Source organism: Neofelis nebulosa, chromosome 9 (genome assembly GCF_028018385.1).
Source record: "Neofelis nebulosa isolate mNeoNeb1 chromosome 9, mNeoNeb1.pri, whole genome shotgun sequence".
In the NCBI taxonomy this organism is placed as follows: Eukaryota; Metazoa; Chordata; class Mammalia; order Carnivora; family Felidae; genus Neofelis; species Neofelis nebulosa.
This window is the reverse complement of record NC_080790.1, coordinates 118,183,352-118,208,527: the sequence shown is the minus strand read 5'-3', so window position 1 is coordinate 118,208,527 and position 25,176 is coordinate 118,183,352. Positions and strand designations below refer to the sequence as shown.

General features: G+C 43.5%; 1 protein-coding gene, 1 non-coding gene and 1 pseudogene across 6 annotated transcripts in view; 2 read left to right on the top strand and 1 right to left on the bottom strand.

Annotated features, from left to right (window-relative positions):
* Window positions 1-25,176, bottom strand: part of PHF20 (PHD finger protein 20) — a 173,736-nt gene that overhangs the window by 128,274 nt on the left and 20,286 nt on the right. Inside the window, exon 1 of one of the 5 annotated variants that reach the window (XM_058685447.1) lies at window positions 21,019-21,129. The exons of 3 other annotated variants lie outside the window; for them this stretch is intronic. The gene's annotated coding sequence lies outside the window, so the exon portion shown is untranslated. Of the gene's footprint in view, window positions 1-17,204; window positions 17,301-21,018; window positions 21,130-25,176 lie in introns of those variants that run through there. One more of the 5 variants, XM_058685448.1, reaches the window with a different exon arrangement.
* LOC131486389 (U6 spliceosomal RNA) lies at window positions 14,436-14,539 on the top strand. The gene has a single exon (XR_009249303.1). It is a non-coding gene; the product is annotated as a U6 spliceosomal RNA (small nuclear RNA).
* LOC131486425 (U6 spliceosomal RNA) lies at window positions 22,524-22,636 on the top strand (annotated as a pseudogene).

The following is a 25,176-nucleotide window of genomic DNA, read 5'->3' as shown; positions in this document are numbered from 1 at the left end:
TCTCTAAAAAACAAACAAACAAACTCATGTGTGTACAGGGGAGCCTAGCTGGCTCAGTCAGTAGAGCATACAACCCTTGATCTCCGGGTCATGAGTTCAAGCCCCAAACTGGGCGTAGAGCCTGCTTTAAAAAAAAAAGGGGGGGGGGGGGTATAGGTGATTGTTTTCCTTTTATTTCTTTTTTAAGTAAGCTCTACCCAACATAGGACTGGAACTAACAACCCTGAGATCAAGAGGCATATGCTCTACCAACTGAACCAACTAGGTGTCCCTGTTCTTTTCCTTTCAAACAGTTTCATAAATTTAAAATTTTTCACAACGGAAATATTCCAAGAAAAAAACAAAACATGTAATTTGAAGGATGAGTTAAGCATTAAACAACCAATTCTGATGAGCTGATACTGGGGAAAGCTGCAAACCAAGTCAAATGAAGGCAGAAATGGTTGACAGTTTAAGGAAGCTGAAACATTCTAATCAACTGGAAAGTTATGTTAAGGAGTGTTTCCACTATAAGGACCCTAGGAAAGGGAGAGTCAGAGGTTTGACTGGCTTTACCTAACATTCTCCAGGAAAATATCAAATCTGATATAAGTAAATCCAATCAGTATAAAAGTCTTCATTTTGGCTTGGCCCAAATACCACTCAAATTATCTTTTTACCTCTGACTTCATGCACAATAGGTAATATACAGATTAACAGTTTGGCCTCCCAGATTATATGAAAATGTGATACTGGCTGGCTCAGTAGGTAAAGCAAACAACTTTTTTTTTTTTTTTTTTTTTTTTTTGGAGAGAGAGAGCATACGCACGAGTGAGGGGCAGACAAAGAGAAAATCCCAGGAGGGGCAGAAAGATAGAGAGAAGAGGGGCTCACCTGAAGCAGGGCCATGAGCTCACCTGATGTGGGACTGGAACTCATGAACTGTGAGATCATGACTTGAACCAGAGTCAGATGCTTAACAACTGAGCCACCCAGATGCCTGAGCATGCAACTCCTGATCTGGGGATTCTTTCTCCTTCCTCTGTCCCTCCCTCACACACTCCAGGGTGCAAGTATGAGCGCGCACTCTCCCTCTCTCTAAATAAATAAATAAATAAATAAATAAATAAATAAACTTATAAAAGAAATTAAAAAAAAAAGTGATGCCAAACAAGAAAGGCAGAGTGGCACTGAACACTCACTGAGCTACTAGCATTTGTCAGACTTCATGCAGGGGGACAGCTCCCTTTTACAGACGCCATGTATGTAACATAATGTAATGGGATTAAATGCTTGGGTTTGAATCCCCAGATCCATCCTTTACTAGCTGAATGAATTTGGGTAAATTACCCCTCTGAATTTGTTTCCTCTCCTTAAAAGGGGTTAGTGGTGGTAATAGTACCTATCTCCAGGCAGCAGGTGTGAGGATTAAATGAGATAATCCATGTAAGGGGCACAGGGCTGGTACAAAGTAAGGACTATAAAAGAGTTATTAGCTATTAATAATTCTTCTTTTAAAGATTTTATTTTTTTAACGTTTATTTACTTTAAGACAGAACACAGGCGTGCGAGCTGAGAAAGAAGGGAGAGAGAGGAAGAGAGAGAATCCCAACCAGGCTCCATGCTGTTAATGAAGAGCTGGATGCGGGGCTCGATCCCACAAACCATGAGATGACAACCTAAGCTGAGATAAAGAGTCAGACACCTAACCGACTTAGCTACCCAGGCACCCCAAAGATTTTATTTTTTAAGCAATCTCTCCCAATGCGGAGCTCAAATTCACAACCTCAAGATCAAGAGTTGCATGCTCCACCAACTGAGCCAGCCAGGCACCCCTAGATAATAGATAATTCTATTATCACAAATGAGAAAATTAGGCTTAGCATAATTTGGCTAAGGTTCAGGTGCCAAGTGACAAACCCCAGAACAAAAAGCTCAAGTCTGCTTGATTTCTAAATTAATTCTTTCACCACACAAATTCTCCTCAGGTACCCAAGGAGGCTTCCCACTAAAATACAGGAGGAGTGTGGGAACGAGGCAGTAAATGAATGAAGATGAGCAAACTATTCCCAGTGGCTGAAATGAAGGAAACAATTACTCTTGAGGCTGAATTGTCAGAAGGTCTTCCTTACAAATGAACTAAAAACCTGTTTCTGACTCTGACCCACTTGTTTGAGGTTTCACTCCCTGGTATCACAAAGAATAAGACTAAGGACTAATCTGACTTTTGTGTCCCATCTCCAATCTTCCTACCACTGTTCTGGGGTGGCAGCATTTGTTTTTCGATTTCACGTTAAATCATTCAATAAATGATTAGTTAGTACTATCAGTAAGGCATTGTGCTGGAAATTAGGAGTAAGAAATCCAACTCAGTCCCCGCTCCAGTCCACCCAGAAAGACAAACACTGGAAGAGATGAACAAGCTCTAACAAAGGGCAAGGGGAGTGCCACCCAAGAAATCATCTGAAAGCCTCAATTTAATTTTGTTGTTGTTGTTAAGTAAGCTCTACGCCTAACATGGGGCTCGAACTCACAACCCTGAGATCGTGAATCATATGTTCTACAGACTGAGCCACCCAGGTACCCCAAAATTCCAATTTAATTTGGCAACAGGGCACCTGGGTGGCTCAGTCAGTTAAGCATCCAACTCTTGAAACTGGCTCAGGTGATGATCTCAGGTGAGAGATTGAGCCGAGCATTGGACTCTGGGCTGACACCGCAGAGCCTGCTTGGGATTCTCTCTCTCTCTCTGCCCCTCCCCTACATGCGTACACTGTCTCTTTCTCTCTCTCTCAATAAATAAATAAACGAACATAAAAAAAAAATAATTTGACAACTACTAACAAAAAAGTCCAGACAGAAGCAGGAAATTAAAAAAAAAAAAATTACATAAGTCTTTTTTTTTTTTTTACCTCTCACATTTAGTTTCAAACACAATTATTTTCAAAAAGGCTAAGATTCTAAGGTTTTTAACTTATCCATTCTTCAGGCCCTTAGCTTTTTCTTCCAAAAAGCTCCAACTTCCAAGTTAAGAGTTAAAGGGAATATGTTCAATAAGGACACTGAGAAAAACTAAGAGAGAAAAAAAACCTAACGCAATCTGTATTTATATTGGATTCCATACTTTTTTAATTGTTTTAATATTTATTTTTGAAAGAGAGAGACACACACAGAGAGTGACCAGGGGAGGGGCAGAGACAGAGGGAGACACAGAATCTGAAGCAGACTCCAGACCCTGAGCTGTCAGCACAGAGCCTGATGTGGGGCTCAAACTCAGGAACCATAAGTTGAGCATCCAACTGAGCCACCCAGATGCCCCTAGGATTCCATTTTAAAGACCTTGTCAGGACTTCAAATTACTCCTTTACATTCAAATTTCCCTACAATGGGAACCCACTGCCACAAAGGAGATAGAAAGACTTATTTCCTTAAATACAGTATTTGCAGTCAATGCTCCTATATCAATAAAATGAAAGCTTTAATTGTGTGCCTTGTAATACTATTTACAGGGCACTTTCTCAACATGGGGGAAAATAACTGCAGAGCATGTGACAAGGAGCTAACTTCCCATATTAACAAAGACTGCATACAAACCAGAACAAAAATGCCAAACAACTAACTTATTAAAGGAAATGCAAATCAAAATAACAATTTTTCACTTCTAAGGCAAAAAATGTAAAGGTAGGATAACTAATATTTGCAGGGATGAGGCGAATAAAGCATGCTTATACACTGTTGGTAGAAGCATAAATTGGAAAAGCTTTTCTAAAGGCAACTTGGCACTATCTACAAAAATACATTTACTTGCAACCCAGCTGTCCCACTGCCAGTAACTTACCCTACAGATATATCCCCCAAAGTCTGCCCAATTACCTGTAACGATGATTAATATAGCTTTGAAATTTCTACAGCTAGTATATCCATCAAAAGAAGCTTCATTAAGTGAATTATGGTTCATCCAGACAACAGAATATTGTATAGCCATTAAAAGGAAAAATGGCAATCTGTAGATGCTGATATGGAACCATCCGCAAGACTTACTGTCAAGTAAAAAGGACATGATGTAGAGGCATGTGTATGGTACTATCCCTTTAATGTAAACAAACAGACATATGGACACAACTATTTTTTTATGTTTATTTATTTTTTAGACAGAGTGCAAGTGGGGGAGGGGCAGAGAGAGAGGGAGACACAGAATCTGAAATAAGCTCCAGGCTCCGAGCTGTCAGCACAGAGCCCAATGTGGGGCTCAAACTCACAAATGGTGAGATCATGACCTGAGCTGAAGTTGGACACCCAACCGAGCCACCCAGGCGTCCCTAGACACAACTATCACAGCATATGTATAAAATTATTTCTTAGAAGGAACCAAGAAACTATTTAAGGACATTCCCTTAATGAGAGGAACGGAGCATGAAAATTTAACCTTTCATTTTTTATCTTACTATTTTGGTAGAATTTTCTAACCTTAAGAATGTATTTGCAAGGGTAGGGGGCCTGGGTGGCTCAGTCGGTTAAGCATCAGGACATTAGATCTCAGCTCAGGTCATGATCTCATGGTTTGTGAGATGGAGCCCAGCACTGGACTCCACACTGACAGCTTGGAACCTGCTTGGGATTCTCTCTCTGCACATCCTCTGCTGGTGTGCACATGCACGCACACTCTCTCTCAAAGTAAAAAAATGAAAAATAACTTTAAAAAATTAAGGGGCAACTGGATGGCTCAGTCAGTTAAGCATCTGACTTTTTTTTTTTTAAATGTTTATTTATTTATTATGAGAAAGAACACACAGGAGAGGGGCAAATAAAGACAAAGACTCTTAAGAAGGCTCAATGCTCAGCACAGAGCCCTATGCAGGGCTCGATCCCATGAACCGAACCGTGAGATCATGACCTGAGCCAAAGTCAAGAGTCAGAAGTTCAACCAACTGAGCCACCCAGGCACCCCAAGCATCCAACTCTAGATCTCAATTCAGGTCTTTTTTTTTTTTTAATTTTTTTTTCAACATTTATTTATTTTTTTTTGGGACAGAGAGAGACAGAGCATGAACGGGGGAGGGGCAGAGAGAGAGGGAGACACAGAATCGGAACCAGGCTCCAGGCTCTGAGCCATCAGCCCAGAGCCTGACGCGGGGCTCGAACTCACGGACCGCGAGATCGTGACCTGGCTGAAGTCGGACGCCCAACCGACTGCGCCACCCAGGCGCCCCCTCAATTCAGGTCTTGATCTCAGGGTCACAAGTTCAAGCCTCACATTGGGCTCCACTCAGGGTATGGAGCCTAATAAATAAATAAATAAATAAATAAATAAATAGAAATAAAAAGTAATTTTTTAAATGTATTTTTTGAAAGAGAAAGAAAAAGCACACATGAGAGATGGGGGGTGGGGGGAACATAAGCAGGGGAAGAACAGAGAGAGAGAGAGAGGGAGAGAGAGAATCCCAAGCAGGCTCTGTGCTGTCAGGACAGAGCCTGACAAGGGGCTGAATCTCACGAACCATGAGATTATGACCCAAGCTGAAATCAAGAGTTGGATGCTTAACCAACTGAGCCACCTAGGCGTCCCAAGAATTTACTTTTTTTTTCATTGTCAACAGGGATTATCTAGTCAGTAAGATTTTAATTTTGGGTTCCTTCTTTGTTATTTCTTCATATTTCTTCATAACATTTAAATATACAAAAGTCCTTTCATTCTTATACTGTCTTACCAGACCTTCACAACTGCCATGTGATCTAGTTAAGACTACATGTGATAGTGCTGTGGCACAGACAGAAAACCGAGATGCAGAGCAGCCAGCAGCTTTGCAGGTCCTCCAAAGCAGGAGATACTTACAACAGGTAACAAGATTTTCCCAGAGATACACCAACCACTTCTCAAAGGCTATTCCTCTAGGGGCTCCTGTGTGGCTCAATCAGTTAAGCATCCGACTCCTGATTTTAGCTCAGGTCATGATCTCACAGTTCATGAGTTTGAGCCCCACAACAGGCTCTGCACTGTCACCTTGGGATTCTCTCTCCCTCTCTCTCTGTACCTTCCCCTGCCTGTGAACATGCTCTCTATCAAAATAAAGAAACATTTAAGGAAAAAAGAAAAAAGAAAAAGGGCCTTCCTCTCTCCTTTACCAAAGTTGTTGCTATGCTTATATTCATGCCTTTAGATACAAACACAATTTGAATACAGGCAGGAAGATCAAGTAATTGGCTGCTTTCCAGATGTTGTGTCAGAATTATCACACCATTACATAACAAGCAAGAATATTTAATTTTTCAGAAAGGCCAAAACCTAAGACTGGCCCAGCTGTGAGGAAACTGAACATCTGAACTATTGCCTAGGGCCCTCACCAGGGCTGTCTTTTTACACCTCAATCTGCAAGCAAGGAACATGCTGTAAAACTGCTTATACACTTGGACTCAGTAACCTTAATGTGAAGAATACAGCCCAGGATAAAAATAAATCATTTGTGAAAATGAAAAAAAAAAAATAGCTGTTTAGATAAAACTCTGGGGAAAGTAGATTTAGTTCACATGTTTAAGGGGCATCTGGGTGGCTCAATCAGTTGAGCGTCTGACTTTGGCTCAGGTCATGATCTCATGGTCCATGAGTTCGAGCGCCACATTGGGCTCTGTGCTGACAGCTCCGAGCCTGGAGCTGCTTTAGATTCTGTGTCTCCCTCTCTCTCTGCCTCTCCCCTGCTCATGCTCTCTCTCTCTCTCTCTCTCTCAAAAATAAAAAAATAATCAACATTAAAATCAAATCAACATTAAAAAACAATTTAAAAACAAGAGGTGGGGGAAGGGGCAGTGAGAGAGGGAGATCGAATCCCAAGCAGGCTCCACGCTGGCAGCATGGAGACCAACATGGAGCTCGAACTCATGAACTATGAGATCATGACCAGAGCTGAAACCATTGGGAGCTTAACCAACTGAGCCACCTAGATGCCCCTAAAAACAAGAGTATGTTTAAATAAAACCTAATGTAGGAGCGCCCAGGTGGCTCAGTCAGTTAAGCGTTGACTTTGGCTCAGGTCATGATCTCACAGCTCCTGAGTTCAAGCACCACATGGGGCTCTGTGCTGAAAGCTCAGAACCCGGAGCCTACTTCAGATTCAGTCTCAGTCGCTCTGTGCCCCTCCCCCACTCATGCTCTGTCTCTGTCTCTCTCTCTCAAATATAAATAAACATTAAAAAAAAGTTTTAAATTAACCTAATGTAGTAGGACTACACTACAAGCTCCATTAGGGAAAGGAAGGACTAATGCTCACAGATGCCAAATAAATGAATTAAAAAATAAAATGATGGTGATGTGAGCTAACCTTACAAAAGGATAGAAAATACCCTTAGGCAGACTAACAAGACCTACTTGAAAAACATTTATAATAACAATAGCTAATTAACTCTACATATATTAACTCATGTAATCTTTAAAACAACTGCAGAGGTAGGTGGCATTAATTCTCATTGTAAAGATGAGAAAACAGGAACAAAATTAGGGACATCCTAGGACACCCATTTGGTAAGAGGCTGAGCCAGGATTTGAACCTTAGACCCTGCAGCTTCAGATTCTTAACCACCACATATGCTTATTTATGAGCTACATCTTTGAGTTCTCTTCACTCATCAAATGAGGTTTAATAATGGCCTCTGTCTTGGGTGCTATAAGGATCAAGTGAGAAAAGATCTGCAAAGTCCTTACTTCTCTAACTCAAAGTAGGTACTCAAAAAATGGCAGCAGAATTTTCCAAACTTAGAATACATTTACAGTTAATGTTGTACTGACAAAAACTCTGGGTTTCATTTTGGGAGAGGTGAAAGAGTACTGCAGCCATGGTAAATGGAGGTCATGCCCTCAGCAACCCCATTATGCTCAAGAAGGAACCAAGGACTTAAAGTAATAAAGAATTAAAGTGATAGATGGGTATGGAACAAGACCTTTCAACAAGTCAGCTGAGATATAGGGAAAAATAAACCCTGGGACACTCAAGGGAAGAATGTCAATCACCAGAAACTATAGAACAAGCTTTGTGATAACTCAACAGTGCTTACCACCAGGCCTGCATTCAACCTCCATTTAGTGGTGATGGTGCCTCTGAAACTTAATTCAACCCCCTTTCAATGGAGGGACACTTCAAGTGAAAGACCAGCTTAAATCTTCATGCCTCCTTCACTCAATAAATATTTACTAAATGCCTATGTGCCAGGTTCTGGAGATAGATACTGGGAAGGGAAGACTACCCCAACCCTGTTCTCTAATGGAGAAGGCAGGCAATAAACAAGTTACACAAAGAAAATAACTTCTGTCAGGATAAGCACTGTGGGGAAAAACCCAACAAAATTATGTGAACCAGTGACATGGGAGGACCACTTTAGATAAGTGTTACAAAGTACTCTGAGAAGCTGAGGTCTTAGCAGAGTTCTAAATGACCAGGAGACAACCATGAGAAGATCCAAGGGAAAATTTTCAGCAAAGGGAAGTCCTAGAGGCAAGGTGCCTCGGGTGGGAATGAGCTCCCCTCTCCTTCACAGCCCTAGGAGATGGAAACTGACTACCCTGCAGCCCATCGTGCTGTCCCATAAAAGCATAAACAGTATCAGCAGGTCCAGTGACATGGCAATCTCACAGGAGGAAGTTTCCAAGGGGACTCTTTGCCAAAGTTCTGTCTTGGAGGACAGTCAGGAGTGCTTAAGGATGGGAGCACAGTCAGGTTTCAGACTCACATTCTGACCAATCCTGGCTCCACTTATTGTTGGCTGAGTTAAGATGAGAAAAATCACTGAATCTCTCTCTACTTGCCCATCTACAAAATGGAATTGATAACCCAACCCCTACCTCCTGGGGTTGTTGTGAGAAATAAGTGAGTTAATAGACGTCTAATACTGAGCACAGTAAACACTAAATATCCAGTACTAGTGATATTATGGTTGTGTAATAGTAGTACTAGCAAAAAGGACATCAGACACAAAGGATTACAGTCAATATTATCATGGAATATTAACAAAAAATATCCAATATACTAAGGAACGTAAGAAGTATGTCTTTAGCCTGGGGAGATGACAAGTTGGTTGAAGTAGGGGCAAGGGCCCCTCTACCACTACCCTCATTTCCTCAAGGACACAGAAGGAAGACTGAGTCTAAAGTAAAGACCAGTTCCATTCCTCAGGCCCTTCCCCAGGTCACACTGTTAAGAGCTGAATTAACCTCTTTTATTTGAAGGAGGAAGGAAGGAAGCAAAGGACAAGGGGGAAATCAGGAAAGGTGGAAGGGAAAAAAAGAAATAAGCCGAAAATTCTCTACCCTCTTTACAGATACTAGAAATGCTTTCTCCAAAAGCCAAGCTTTTCCTTCCACAATTAAAATTCAGAGAGCAAACACAAGTTGAGTTTACTCATTCCAAATTACTGAGAATGAGCTGGTCAAATCAGTGGATCTTCCCAGAAGCAGTGTAAAGAGCCTCACGCCCAGGACTGGCTCCAGAATATATTTGTTCAATGACCTTTGGCACCTTACTCAACCTCACTGAACTAACCAGCCTACCCTCACAAGTTCCTTCTTTTTTCATCACAGTTTAAGGACGGAGACTGGCCAACATGCCAAGCTAGAAACGGAGGCATCACCCTTGCCTCCAACTCACAGTCACCACTTTGTAACACCTACTTCTAAGTCTCTTCCAATTCTGGCCCCCACCAGTTCTAATCCAATTACTACAACAGCTTTCTTTCAGTGGAGCTCAAAGCCCCTAGCCACAACCTCCCCAGATCCAAATCAATATTGTCTTATAAACTGACATCTTCCGACTGCCTATTTTATTACAGACCCTCTTCTATGTGCTGTGTATAACCATCATTCCATTTAGTGTCTTTTAGGTTTATAATGATGATGATGATGATTCTCGGTTCTTATTTTTTTTAATTTTTATTTATTTTTTTCAACTTTTTTTTTTTTATTTATTTTTGGGACAGAGAGAGACAGAGCATGAACGGGGGAGGGGCAGAGAGAGAGGGAGACACAGAATCGGAAACAGGCTCCAGGCTCCGAGCCATCAGCCCAGAGCCTGACGCGGGGCTCGAACTCACGGACCGCGAGATCGTGACCTGGCTGAAGTCGGACGCTTAACCGACTGCGCCACCCAGGCGCCCCAAAATTTTTATTTATTTTTGAAAGAGACAGAGGTGAGAGGTGAGGGGTATAGAAAGAGGGAGACACAAAATCTGAAGCAGGCTCCAGGCTCTGAGCTGTCAGCACAGAGACCAATGCAGGGTTTTTGAACTCAAAGACCATGAAATCATGACCTAAACCAAAGTCAGATACTCACCCGACTGGCCACCCAGGTGCCCCAATTCTCATTTTTTAAATAAAAAAACTAAGCTGTTGGGGCATCTGGGTGACTCAATCAGTTGAGCATCTGACTCCCAATCTCGGCTCAAGCCATGACCTCACAGTTCATGGGTTTGAACCCCACTAACAGTGCAAACAGCGTGGAGCCTGTTTGGGACTCTCTCTCTGCCCCTCCCCCACACACAGGTTCACACTCTCCCTCCCTCAAAATATATAAACTTTTTTTAAAAAAAGCTTTAAAAAACATAGGAAAGTAGGCTGAGACTCTTGATCTTGGGGTTGTGAGTTCAAGTCCCATGTGACGTGTAGAGATTACTTAAATAAATAAAACTTTTTAAAATTTTTCTTAGGGCACCTAGGTGGCAATCGGTTAAGGATCCAACTCTTTATTTCGGCTCAGGTCACGATCTCACAATTCATGAGTTTGAACCTCAAGCAGGGCTCCATGTTGCCAGTGCAGAGCTGGCTTGGACTTCTCTTCTCTCTGCCCCTCCCCTGCTCATGCTTTCGTGTGCTCTCTCTCTCTCTCTCTCTCTCTCTCAAAATAAGTAAACTTTTAAGAATAAATAAATAAAATACTGTTTTTTCATAGGAAAGTAGGCAAGCTTAACAGAGGGGCAGTAGCACACAATGGCTAGATGTCAGAATTCTTGGGAGTGGGACAGCCTGGGTTTCGATCCCAGCTCCAACATTTTCCAGATAACTTGCACAAGTTTTCTCTCTGAGCATCCGGCTCCTCATCTGTAAAATAGGAACAGTACAGTACCAACTTCATGCCTTCATACGGGTGCTGGGAAGAGAGAAATTACTTAGCACACAGCCTGGCTCTCAAAGTACTGCTCTTGCAGCCACACAGCCAGACTCCTTGTAGTTCCAACCTCCAGGACCTTTGCTCAAACAAGCTGATTCCTCTACCCAGTCCTTCCGCACCTCCTTGAAGGGCTTGCTGGGCCAGCAGCCCACTCTGGTTTTCTCCCACGGCAGTCTGGCCCACTCTCTGGGCCAGAGCACTCAACATGCTACACTGAAACTGCAGGTCTCTGAATGATCTCTCACAAGGCCCTAAACACCCTCACTGGAACCCTCAGCATTCAACAAGCAGTGTCCTTATGTGGTGGTCAGGTGCTTGTTAAATGTCAACTTCCTCACTGACACAATAGTATCAAAAACAAGAAAAAAGACAAGTATCATTCCCCTAGACGGAGGTAGGGATTCAAGACAACCATCACTCGGAGGCTCCACGGGCAAATGTAGGAACCATTACCACTCTTTAGGGGCAGGGGGAGGAAGGCAAGGCACAGGGAATGAGGCACCTGAAGACAAGACTACAATTTTGCTCCCTGGCCTAAGAAAAGTTATATTCAGTGACAGGAAGCTCCAGTCTATCTATAAATGTTGGTAACTGTGGAGTGGGTTAGTGTGGCTTCCTTTCAGATAAGGGAGTCTTTAAAAACATACCCAACTAAGCTGTTCTTACATAACTCCTTAATTGAGGTATCACTATATCATAAAACTTTGTTTTAATTTCTTTAATGTTTTTATTTTTGAGAGAGAGACAAAGAGCATGAGTTGGGGAGAAGCAGAGAGAGAGGGGAACACAAAATCCAAAGCAGGCTCCAAGCTCCAAGCTGTCAGCACAGAGCCAGATGCGGGGCTCAAACTCGTGAACCAGGAGATCATAACATGAGCAAAAGTTGGACGCTTAAACGGCTAAGCCACTCAGGTGCCCCAAGCAAACAATTTAGATATGGAGCCATTACTCCATGGGGGATACAAAGACATTTTCCTGAATTACAACTGTTTGGCTGTGTATGGGGTTTTAAAGACAAACACATCATTGGAGCACCTGGGTGGCTCAGCCGGCTAAGTGTCAGTCTTCACTTAGCCTTATTCTTTAAATATTAACTTATATTCATGGAATATATAAACATATATATAATATTTTTTAAAAAAATTTTAAGCAAGTTCCACACCCAATATGGGGCTCAAACTCACAACCCTGAGGTCAAGAGTCACATGCTCTACCAACTGAGCTAGCCAGGTGCCCCGTGGCCTTCATTCATAGCAGGAAATGGCTAACATCTACTTCACAGGCTAAATCCTTGACAAATATCTTATTCTCAACAATGCAGATTATTTGGCAGTATTATCCCATTTTACAGAAGAATAGGAGAATTAGAGCAAATAACTTGCCCATGGTCACCTAGCCAGGCAGAAGAGCTGGGCTTTAAGAGCCAGGACCTCCTCTAAGACCCCCTATACTTATACTACTTCTAAAAGTAAGACCTTTGGTGGGGCACCTGGGTAGCTCAGTCAGTTAAGCATCCAACTCCTGATTTCAACTCAGGTCATGATCTCACAGTTCATGAGCTCAAGCCCCACGTTGGACTCTGTCCTGACAGCAGAGAGCTTGCTTAGGATTCTCTCTCTCCCTCTCTCTGCCCCTACCCCACTCGTGCACACACGTGTGTGTATGTGCTTGCACTCTCTCTCAAAATAAATAAACTTAAAATAATAATAATAGTGGGGCGCCTGGGTGGCTCAGTCAGTTGAGCAACAGACTTCAGCTCAGGTCATTATCTCATGGTTCGTGGGTTTGAGCCCTGCATAGGGGTCTGTGCTGACAGCTCAGAGCCTGGAGCCTGCTTCAGATTCTGTGTCTCCCTCTCTCTGCCCCTCCCCTGCTCACGCTCTGTCTCTCTCGAAAAAAAATAAATAAACATTAAAAAAAATTAATAATAATAATAATAGTAAGGCCTTTGGAAATAAAAATAAATGAGGCCTTGGGATATCTGCATACTAATGATAGTAAGGGATTACTATTAAGATGTTTTGTGTAAAAATGAAAAAAAAATTAAGTATCTTTCCCTCTTATAGATACTACTGATATAGTTACAGATAAAATACAACTAGCAAACATGAAGAGATTTTAAAAATAATTTGTGAGAAATAAAACAGAATAACAATAACATACACTCAACTCTTCACAGTTTACCAAATTTTGATAACCCTATACATTAGGTTTTCTTACTCCCATTTTTAAAGATTAGGGAATGGAAGGAAAGGGTAACATTTACTGATACCTCCAATGATCAATGTGAGGCAGTTATGATGATACTTGAGTAAGGGAACAGAGGTCCAGGGAGGTTAAGTAACTACTTATGCTGGAAGTCTGCCTCCACTGCCCATGCCATGGTGAGAAGCCCAAGAGGTTTAAGCCACATGCCCAAGTTATGTGTAGTCCCAAGATAATGGCAGGTGATAGAACTCAAACTCGGGCATTTTGCCTCCAAATCCTGGTCCTTCCCACCACATCCCATACAGCCATACAGATTGGTGCCTCTTTAACTATCTTGCCTTTCTGAATTACAGAGGTACAATTCTTATATAGATCACAACACAACCAATGTCCTACTCATCCAAGCACATTGGGGGCACCAGGGTGACTCAGTCGGTTGAGCAGGCAACTCTTAATCTCAGTTCAGGTCTTGATCTCAGGGTCGTGAGCTCAAGCCCCATGTTGGGCTCCATGATGGGCATGGAGCCTACTTTAAAAAAAAAAAAAAAAAAGACAGGGGCGCCTGGGTGGCTCAGTTGGTTAACCGTCCGACTTCAGCTCAGGTCACAATCTCACGGTCCGTGAGTTCGAGCCCCGCATCGGGCTCTGGGCTGATGGCTCAGAGCCTGGAGCCTGCTTCCGATTCTGTGTCTCCCTCTCTCTCTGCCCCTCCCCCATTCATGCTCTGTCTCTGTCTCAAAAATAAATAAACGTTAAAATTTTTTTTTCTTTAAATAAAAAATAAAAATAAAAAATAAAAAAAAAAAAGACATCGGACAGCATTCACCACTCCATGGGACCAAGGGACAATCAACCAGCACAACTCAGCCATGCCCAGGAGCCTCAAGAAAGGGAAAAAAGGCAGCCTGAGCTAGAAGAGTTTGGCTTCTACAACTGAGGCATGTTTGCATGGTCAGGAACAAAATCTGGGATGAAATGGCAAGGCCACCTCTTCTCTCAGTAGTACTTCAGTTCTGGGTTCCAGACTGACACCTGTTTGATATTATAATTAAAGTTTAATCAAACCTCTGGGTAGAAAAGTAAGGCATTTAAATAAGGATGTAAGAGCACTGGGATCATGCTTATACACGAAAATTGGAACAATACAGAGATTAGCATGGCCCCTGTGCAAGGATGACACTCAAATTTGTGAACTGTTCCATATTTAAAAAAAAAAAAAAAAAAAAAGAGCACCAGGATTGCAGGCAAAGAAACTTGGACTCCATTAGCCAAATGACCTTGGACAAGTTATTTAATCTCAGTTTCCACATCTACTAGGTGAGGATAATAGATAAATTGTAAAGATTCAATAAGCTCCAACAGAGTGCTCAAAAAAACACTATGTTTATTATTATTGTAAAATGTCCCTATTTCCAAGCCAGGTTTCCACAATCTAGAAATCCCAACATCTGTCCACCTGTAGAAGCAACAAAGGTATGTCAATCCACCTTGCTGTGCACTTTTTCCATGTGGGAAAGAGACCTTTAAAAAATCATGTCTCTATTGGGGCACCTGGGTGGCTCAGTCAGGTGAGCGTCCAACTTCGGCTCACGCCATGATCTCGCAGTTCACGAGTTCGAGCCCTGCATCGGGCTCTGTGCTGACAGCTCAGAGCCTGGAGCCTGCTTCAGATTCTGTGTCTCCCTCTCCCTCTGCCCCTCCCCTGCTCATGCTCTGTCCTTCTCTGTCTCTTAAAAAATAAAGTAAAACGTTAAAAATTTTTTTTTTTAAAATCAGGTCTCTACTAAGACGAAAAGAGCTTGAAATTGTCACCTTAGATGCCTGGGAGTCAGCCTTTAAAATCCTAGAATTATGTTCCTGACATGGGATAAGTTCTCAACAAATCAAATCTTTTTTTTTTTTTTTAAGTTTATTTATTTTGACACATAGTGTGAGCAAGGAAGGGGCAGAGAGAGAGAATAAGAGAGAAAATCCCAAGCAGGCTCCGCATTGCCAGCACACAGCCCAACTTAGGGCTCAAAACCATAAGCCTCAAGATCATGACCAAAGCCAAAACCGAGAGTCAGACGCTTAACTAAGCCACCCAGGCGCCCTCATTTTTTTTCTTTTTTAATGTAAGGTCTATGCCTAGTGTGGGGCTAGAACTCACGACCCCGAGGTTAAGAGTCACATGCTCTACAAACTGAGCCAGGCAGGCACCCACAAACCATCATTTTAAATCCTTCCCCAAAGTCCATGGATCCACCACCTCCCTTTCATACAAACTGCCCTATTTATGCTCAGTGACTCACACCAGGCTCCTAAAATTTTATGGGATTTCTGCAAGCTTGTTACTTCCATTATTTGGTCAAAGAAAGCAAAGAACAGCTGGATACCTAGCCTAAGACCTAGCAAAGCTGTCACAGCATTATAAATTGGGGTTTCAATTTTCAGTAGGTTACCCTAAGTTAAGGTTAGTCAGTTAACAACCTATAAGGGGCAATTGCCGAGAGAGATGAATAAAACAGGAACATCCTCCCTTTCTCTGAGCTTACAATCCAACCAAGGAGGCTCTAACTAAGCACACGTTTTGGTTAAAGAATGTTTATCATGAAAACTGTAAACTTCCCCCCAGTAGCTCCTAAAAAGGAAGGGAGACTGGGGAGTTAGAGACAACCTTGAGCCCTGATTTCTAGGCAGTGTCAGCAACTGCCTTTGAAGATAATCAGGTGTTCTCAAAGAACTATTAGTTTTACTCACTGATGAAATTATTTGAAATCTAGATTACTTGTCATCCCCCTTAGCAAACTCTTGTCTGAGGTTTTATGGCTGAGTGTGTCATTAAGAAGAAAAGCACTTAGAAGTCATTTTTAAATAGTGTTTGGACTCAGGATACACTTTCAAATTACAGGCAGGGAGTCTGAGCACCTTTCAAGTCCCGGAAGAAGTACCAGGTAGCTGATTCCCCACTGATATGCAAGACCTTTGGGAGAAGAGGACTAAAAGCATTACATCTCACTTTCCTCATACTCCAGCCAAAAGCAAACTGCCTGCTTCCCTTTTAAATTTCATTCTGCCTAGCCTGCTAATTGAAAGCAAAAAAGAAAGTTGGGGTGGGGAGGAGAAGAAAACACTTTTTAAATATATATCAGATAAGAGATACAAACATGGTTGTATGTAAACTACAAGACTCCCTCTTAGTGATTCAGGGACGTACCTAACGTTGAAGGAACACTGAAGAACACTGAGAAGGTTAGGCAATTTTGAATGAAGCATAGAACTGGCAGAGGACATGGAGGCAGAAGTATGCTGAAGTTGGGTGTGAGGACAAGCTGGCTGCCTAGGCTAGAAAAGAGGCAGTGGCAGGAGTGACTCGGACGAGGGAATGATTGGCAGCCTGCCCAACAGAGCACGTGAAGGAAATCAGATCTAACAACATGCTCCCACAGACACTGGGTTTCTAAGCAAGGTACTAACAAAGACTCAGAGCAGGGCAAACCTTGGAGATAATCAGCCCCTCATTTTGCAAACGGGGAAAATGAGGCCCACTAGCATTAAGTGACTTGCCTCGGGTCTCACAGTGAGTGGAAGAGCTGGGACTAGAGCCAAATCCAGATCAAATCCGTTACTGAAGAGGATCTGACATTCATGTGAAGGATGAGAGGGAGGGGGAGGCACAGGACACAAAATAGTCTAGTCATTCAGGTTTGTCCTGATTAGGGCCCAGAACAGGATCATGCTGGAAAAGGCCATGACAGATGACAGCCAGGGAAATAGGTACAGATGACTCAAGACATTTAGGGAGGAAAAACCCACTAAAACTCAGAAATAGAGATGTTGGTACAAAAACAGAGAGAGCATCCCCAGCATAGAATCCCCATCAAAGAATGTCACCTTCCCACCAGCATTCCCCTTTGTGAAGTTCTCATACAGAGATAAGCCAGGAGCTTCTATCCAAGGTCCAGGCACCTGCCTTTCCCAGGCCAATTTCCAGAACCTAGAAAACCAAGAAGGACTCCTTGGAAATTCCAACACCTATCAGCCTGATAACCTGGGGTATCTCAGACTTCCTTCCAACCCATAGTAGGATGACAAGTGAGGAATTAGAGACACAAGATGGCTAACTACTATATCGGCTCTGAAGTATTTATTTACTAGAAGACTTCATGTCAAGAATGATGTTGACAACTAGACTGGCTGGCTCAGTCAGTAGAGCACTCACCTCTTGATCTCAGGGTTGTATATTTGAGCCTCACGTTGGGCACAAAGTTTACTTTAAAAAAAAAAAAAAAATTAGAGGTGGCTGGGTAGCTCAGTTGGCTAATCGTCCGACTCTTGATTTTGGCTTAAGTCACAATCTCACGGTTCTCAAGATCGAGCCCCACAGACAGTGCAGAGCCTACTTGGGATTCTGTGTCTACCCCTCTCTCTGCCCCTCCCTTGCTCATTCTCTCTCTCTCTCAAAATAAATAAATAAACTTAAAAAAAAAAGAATTATATTCACAATTAAGAAACAAATATTTAAGCATTTAAATTTGACAAAATACATAGAAATTCAAACTCCCAAAGAAATTTTAACCATGGTTTTAAAAGCTAAATGCTAGAATAACTGTAATTAAGTATAACCCCCTAGTCTTCAGAAGGGGACCATGGCCTTGTACAAACTTGAAGGGATGTGTCTGGATAAAGAGAAAGTGGAAAATAATACTCCAGCAAAAGGCTAACCACCACCTTTTTGTTTCCAGAGATATCCGTGGCTTTGTGTATAGAACCCCACTACTCCAAGTGTAGTTCAGTAACATTAGCATCACCTGGGAATTAGAAATGCAGCTACTAAGGTCCCACCCTAACCTACTAGATAAAAATAAGCATGTTAGTAAGACCCTCCCCCCACAGACAATTTATGTGCACGTTCAAGTTTGAGAAGCAGTGACATAGAATACTTTAAAAATGCACCGTATATAGCAGTAAAAAACAAAGTACCAAACAGGCATATAAAGAGACAAAATACCTGCTCACTTTCTGTAATCATATTTTATTGGGTACTGCTGAGACAGACCTCCAATGTTTTTTAATCAATTTGGTACTTACTAACGACCATATGATCTAAATGTGGCATACATTTCACTTCCTGAAATAAAACACCTTAGCTCTAGGGCCTTCATGAACATGAAATATGAAACAGCTTAGTTGTTCTGAAATACAATAATGGTTAATTTTATTCAAGTTCCAACATTGAGTTCAGAGCACTTCTCCACAAGCCCCATTAATTCCACAGGTTCCTGGGAGTATCATTAAATCCCCCAGCATCCCTAAGAAGCAGGTGCTTGGCAAACATCCAATCTCCAAATGAGATTCAGAAGGACCTGGTCCTGAAAATGCAGTACCTTCATTGCCTGACAGTGTAGCTTCTCAGGCCCAAACTCTCTCCCCCACTGAGGCCTCATACAGCTGCACACTCAAGTACTTCCCAAAAGGGAGAAAGGTCAGATGTATCATTATCCCATAAGCACTTGGGATTCCAGCTGTGGAGAAATTAATCCGGTTAGGGGTGCAGGCAGAGAAGCCCTGAATAAGATCCGGAAAGGCAGAGGGTAATACAAAAGAAAGAACCTACTGAGAGGCTTTTAAGAGACAAGAGGTCCCAGATACTTAGAGATTTTAAGGTGGGGACTGGGAACAAGGCTTGGCAGACATGTGAGAAAATGATGGGGGGAGATAAGTATCCATCCCCCACCTGCACCTCAGAGACAAGAACAAAAAGAGTGAAGAAGAGATTCCTCCAAATGACCTCTTTTCTTGATAAAAGGAAGGAAGAAAGCCAAAGTAGGGAGGAAGCTTAATGAGCTGGAAGCAAGACTAGAAGAATCTCTTCAGATTTTTTTCCCAATACTGGGGAAAAAAGCAAAGAAGAAAACAGTACCCATCTAACCAGAATCTTATAGGAAGCAAACTACCCAGATAATAAAGAGTCCTGTGAACAACCAAAGAAATGCAAAGGGATTCCTTTCCAGTTTAAACCCATGCTGGGGGGTAAGGCAGTCCTGGACCTGAGGCCACACCTCCCATATGAGTAGAAAAGGGAAAACCTCTAAACACACCAGTAAGCAGAGCGGCGTCCAAAGAGAGTTAGGATTCAGAAAAATGCAGAAAATGGGATAAGGCGAACCAAGACAGAAGAGTTTCTGTTAGTAGAAAACAGAAAGATAAAAGATAAAGTAGACACACATGCAGGCACCCTTTAGGAGGGGGAATCTTCCCCTTAGGGGAGGGGAATTCAGGAGGTGTGACTATAGGAAGTGTGCTCAGAAAAAAGGCCACAGAAGCAGAGAAAGTGCTGTGCTGAAGAAAGATACGCATTCACCAAAGGAAGAGGAAATGGGTGCCCTGACCAACAGGGAGAGCACCTAAAAGGGAAATGGGGTTCCAAAGAGGAAAGGAAACTGAGGAATGAGAATGTCTTGGATAGCAGAAAAGCTAAAAAGAACAGGAGGCATGCTCAAGAACCAAGGATCATGGCCGGGAAATGAGAGGACAGAAAAAATGTGTGCCCTCTGAGATTTAATAAGCATCAGGAAGGTGGCTGCACCCTGAGAACTGTGTAACCAAAAAGGGTGGACTCTGTACATCTTGAAGGCACAGGAAATAAATACACTTTCAGAATGAAAACCAATCTCTCCAGGAAATAAGGTAGTTCAATTTGAGGAACTCATGAAAATGGGTGCAACCCCAAGAATACAGTGACTAGAAAAAGCAGTGAATTCCTTTATTTGTGCAACTGCAAATATCTATCTTTAAACTTCAGGATTTGGATCGCAGACTCTGGAAATGAGGTGCACCCCCCCACCTTTGAAGGGCTGGGGAAATGAAGTGGCCCCCAAATTTAAGAAATCTTGGAAAGCATATTGCAAGATCTGGGGCCTGGAGAACGGGATTCTTCCTTGGATTTATGGGAATATAGATATCCCCAAAACGTTGGCTATTGGACCCCAGATCTGAGACTCAATAATGGGGCAAACCCCAAAATTTGAAATGGAGTGCGTATTCAGAATTGAGGCTCGGAAAAGGCAGTGTCCTCCCAGTTTGGGGGTGGGTGCTTGGGAAATGGGGTACATCCTCAGTTTGAGGGGCTTTGGAAATTAAGATAAAACCCCAGGGCTGGAGTTTAAGAAAGGGGGTGCACCACATTTTCTAAACTATAGAGAAAGGGGACACTCCCATAGTCAGGGGCTTGAGAAAGGGGTGTGCTCCCCAGAATAGGATAAAAGAGCCAATAAAAGAAAACGCGTTCCCAAAGCACAAGGCAACAGCAGAGGCTGGTGGTGGAGCTCTCGGGGGCCACAACAGCACAGGTTCTAGCCCTAGCCCTTACCCCCCACCCCCAACACGGCCCGCTCCGCGCCCCAAGCCCGCACCCCGCGGCCCAGCCCCCTCGGGCGGCGCTGATTGGCCGCGGCCGCCGTCATTCCCTAGGGCAGCCCTGGGGATTGGGCGCCGCTCGCACGCCCGCCACGCTCTCAACAGCGGTCCCGGGGCCTCCCTCCGGGCTGGGCGAGCGGGGCCGGGACGGGAGCGAGGCCGGGCAGGGAACCCGAGCAGCGGTGGAGGCCGTCACCGCTCCCGCTAGCACGGCGCGCACGGCGTGGGCCCGGCCCAACCCGGCCCCAGCCAGCCGGCTTCTCCTCGCCGCGCCTCGCCGCGAGCTCACCTCACAGCCCCGCTCCGGCTGCGCCGCTCCAGGACCAACCGACAGAAGGACTCTGCGTGCTGCGCACCACGTGACGCCCGGGACGCGCCCAGCGTATCCCCCGCCCCCCACACACACGCACCATCGCCACCACCGAGTGACGCAGCGCCCCAGCTGCCCCGCCCTCGGCCCCGCCCCGCCCGATCCCCGTGGCGACGGCTCCGGCGGGCCACGCCCCCTGCCCTGACGCGCGGGAACCACGCTGGCGCCCGGATCCACAGCACGAAGTCCCCACTCACCCATAACCACTGAGGTTACACGAAGCCTGCGACTGGACACTATGCATCACCTGTGAATAATGTCTCCTAAATGCGTCTCGAAGCCTCCCACTTTTCTCCATCCCATTGCCAACACTGCAGTCTAAACCACCTCTCTCTTGGATGATGGTGGTCCCCTCCATCGCATTACCCTTTTCCTTTACAATCTGTTCTTCACATACAGAGGTGGAAGCTTTTCAAAACTCAAGTATAATCACAGCCATCCCCGACTCAAAGCCCGTTGCTCACTGTTCTTCGGATTGAAATCTTAATCTTCATGGTAGCCTATCAACCAGGCTTTTCAAAGGCTGAACCTAACCTACCTGTCTCACATTTTCTCACATCCCGCTTTCCAAACGTTCTCTGCTCAAGCCAGGTTGCTTGCCGCCTCGGGGTCTTTGCACTAATACCTTCTCTACTTCGCCTCATTAACTCCTAGGAAAGGATTCCAACTGCTGGTGTGGAGAGGACCTGTAGTTTGCCTCTGGGGAGCGAGATCAGAGTTGCAACCACACCAAAAGGGTATGATATGTTTTCCCAAAGGAATTTGGAAGTCCCAAGGAGAGGTGCTAAACAATTGTTATTTATGAGCCAATGAGGACTTTATTTTACATTGGAAAGACCAACCAGCCAGATTGCACTTTGTAAAATGTAAGTCCGATTATGTCACTGTACTGCTTAAAACAACAAATCTGTCTATTCATCTGCATCCTTCACCCTTGCTCATCCTCTGGCCACACTTTCTGTCAGTTTCTATGGCTCTAAGTTCTTTTCCAGCTCCTGGGTCATTGAATAAGCTGTTGCTTTTTGCAAAGCTGACTCTTCATCATGCAGGTCTCAGTTTATCATCTCCTCAGTGAAACTCTCTTCGGCTACATTATCTAGAAGAGCTTCCCTCCATCACATGCCTGCCCCGTGACAATTACTCTCTGCCTTATCACTGTTCATTTTCAACAAAGCACTTAACACAGTTTTAATTATTTCATTTGTTCTCTTGATTGTATTTGTCTATTTCCTAAATTAGAATTAGGGGCTGTCTTATATTAACTGAATTGTCAAACCTGACAAATAATAGATATTCAATGTGTATCTGTGGAAAGAATGAAAGGGAAAGAGAAGCCTATCAGGCTTGAAGAGAGCATTACTTTGGGGCAGAGGGCAGTGCTCTTAGGAAGAGGTTCTGGGAAACCAGGGACAAAAGCTTCAGTTGTGTTCACTTTGGCAGCACATATACAAAAATTATAACAATACTGAGATTAGTGTGGCCCCTGCCCAAGGATAGCATGCAAATTAGTGAAATATTCCATTGTAAACAAATTTTTTTCAGGAATCTGAGGACCAGAACCACCTGCATAAACGCAGCTAAGTGCTCCAATACAGCTAAGAAAGGACCTTCCCAGGATCTTCTTGGTTTAACACGAAATCATTCAAATGTTAGTGGCTGTTGTGGCATATGGAGAATTTATTGTCCCACAACCACAGTAATGTCAAGAATCCCAGACTCAATACTCCTGCATAAATACAACATGTTTCTTCACTTATTCAACATGTATGCATTGAGATCCACGCTTGAACTGGGCACCAAAGACACAGGGCAGAATGACATTTGGGCCCTACTGTCAAGGATCTCAAAGCCTGGAAAAGAAATCATCACAGTTTGGGGGCATCTGGGTGGCTCAGTCGGTTGAGTGTCCGACTCTCGGTTTCAGCTCAGGTCATGATCTCGCGGTTCATGGGTTTGAGCCCCACATCAGGCTCTGCACTGAGAGTGAGGAGCCTGCTTGGGATTCTCTCTCTCTGTCTCTCTCTTAGCCCTCCCCTGCTCACTCTCTCTGTCTTGAAATAAATACATAAACTTTAAAAAAAGTTTAAAAAAATCATCACAATTAGTAAGTTAAAATTCTTAAAAAAAATTTTTTTAATGTTTATTTTTGAGAGACAGATTGACAGAGCGTGAGCGGGGAAGGGGCAGAGAGGGAGACACAGAATCTGAAGCAGGCTCCAGGCTCCCAGCTGTCAGCACAGAGTCCGACACAGGGCTCAAACTCACAAACTGTGAGATCATAATATGAGCCAAAGTCGGATGTTTGCCCGGCTGAGCCACCCAGGCACCCCTGTAAGTTAAAATTCTCTTTGGCTGTTGCAAGTACAATCACTGACACTGTTGCCAACACAAGCAGAAGAGAACTATATTACAGAAATATTGAGGACTGGGCACCTGGGTGGCTCAGTACATTAAGCAGCTGAACTCTTGATTTTGGCTCAGGTCATGACCTCACAATCGTGAGATCGAGCCCCACCTGGGGTTCTACACTGACAGCACGGAGCCTGGTTGGGATTCTCTCTCTACCCCTCCCCTGCTCACACATGCGCTCTCGCTCTCTCTAAATAAATAAATTAATTAAAAAAAAAAAAAAAAAAAGGATATCGAGGGCCTAGAGCATGGAGGAGGGCAGGCTTGGAAAATCAGCAGACAGAAAAGGAGCTTCACCAGGAAGCAGCTGCTTCTGCCAGCAGCACTACACACCACAGCTGGGATTCAATCCTAACATCCTTTTGTCTTTGAGTCACTCACTTAAAAGGCAAAAAAAAAAAAAAAAAAAAAAATATTGGCCAGGAGCCGCTGTTGATTGGTCAATCTCAGGTCACATGAATTAGTTCAAGCTGCCAGGGAAAGAGGAGAGGCGCAATCTGCCCCTAAGGATATTCCCGCAAATTGGGGAGGGAGGGGAGAACTGATGCTGGTCAGGCAAAAATAACTTGATGCAGATATGAATAAAGTATCTTGAGAGTTAAACTCTTTCTGATTCCTGCAAAACCTGGTTTGCCAGCTTCTTCTAAACTGGATGTTCACTGGCTGCTAGTCACAGAACTCCATTTGCCAAATTCTGATCAAAAGCCTGGTCTTACCACTGCCTCCCTGGCAGCATCCATCTTTGGGCCTTAAGAACCAACCTCTTCAGCATCTCACTAGTAGTTGGTCTCAACCTCCCAATTATTTCTTACATCCTTTCTTCATACAAAATAGGCATTCAACTAATAGTTGTAATTAGTGAATAAGTGAATGAATGTAAAGCAGCCTCAATTCCACAGAGTAGAATCTCTCCTGCTAAGTATCTAACCAATTTAGAACCCCGGCTTCAGCCTGTAAAATGACAGCTCCACAACAAAATTGTGCATACACCCAAGGTATACAGCAGCACAAGAGGCATTCAGTAGCTACACGGAAAGTCCTCTCACTCCCTAAGCATCTCTTCATTACTCTTCATTACTCTTCATTACTTTTTTTCTTAAATTGTCACATTTAGGTTAAATAGCATATGAGAAAATGTATTATAAACTGCAAAGCTCTATATAAATGATTTTCTGATTGCTTCCTTCCTAGATTCGTCATCACCTGGAGTATTCGAAATGTCCTTGACTAAAGAGAAGCAGAACTAAAGGCCTTAAGTGAGATAGGATATTCAATTAGAGAAAACTAATCTTTCTCAGCCTCTAGCTAGCAAACCTTTACACTCTGTCCTTATGCAACCCCAAGGTATTTACAATGAGTCTGTCCAGAGTAAAGGGGAAAACTAAAATAGAAATCAAGCCCCTTAGCTGTGACTCATACTGAACAGACCCCATATACTCAGAGCATCACCAAGCTTGAGCCTGTCAGTCTCCAGAGCAGGAACTGGGGCATGATATCTGCAGCACCCAGCTGAGTGTGAGAACTCAGGAAGCCGGAAACCACAGTCACAGCAGCATCTGAGAGGTCCAAGAACCTTCACAAGGCGCCAGGGGCCCAAGGGAAGCAAGTTGAGTCTTGGCCCTGGCCTGAGGTCTTCCAGTCTGGACCTGATGGAAAGTTCTTGAGCCT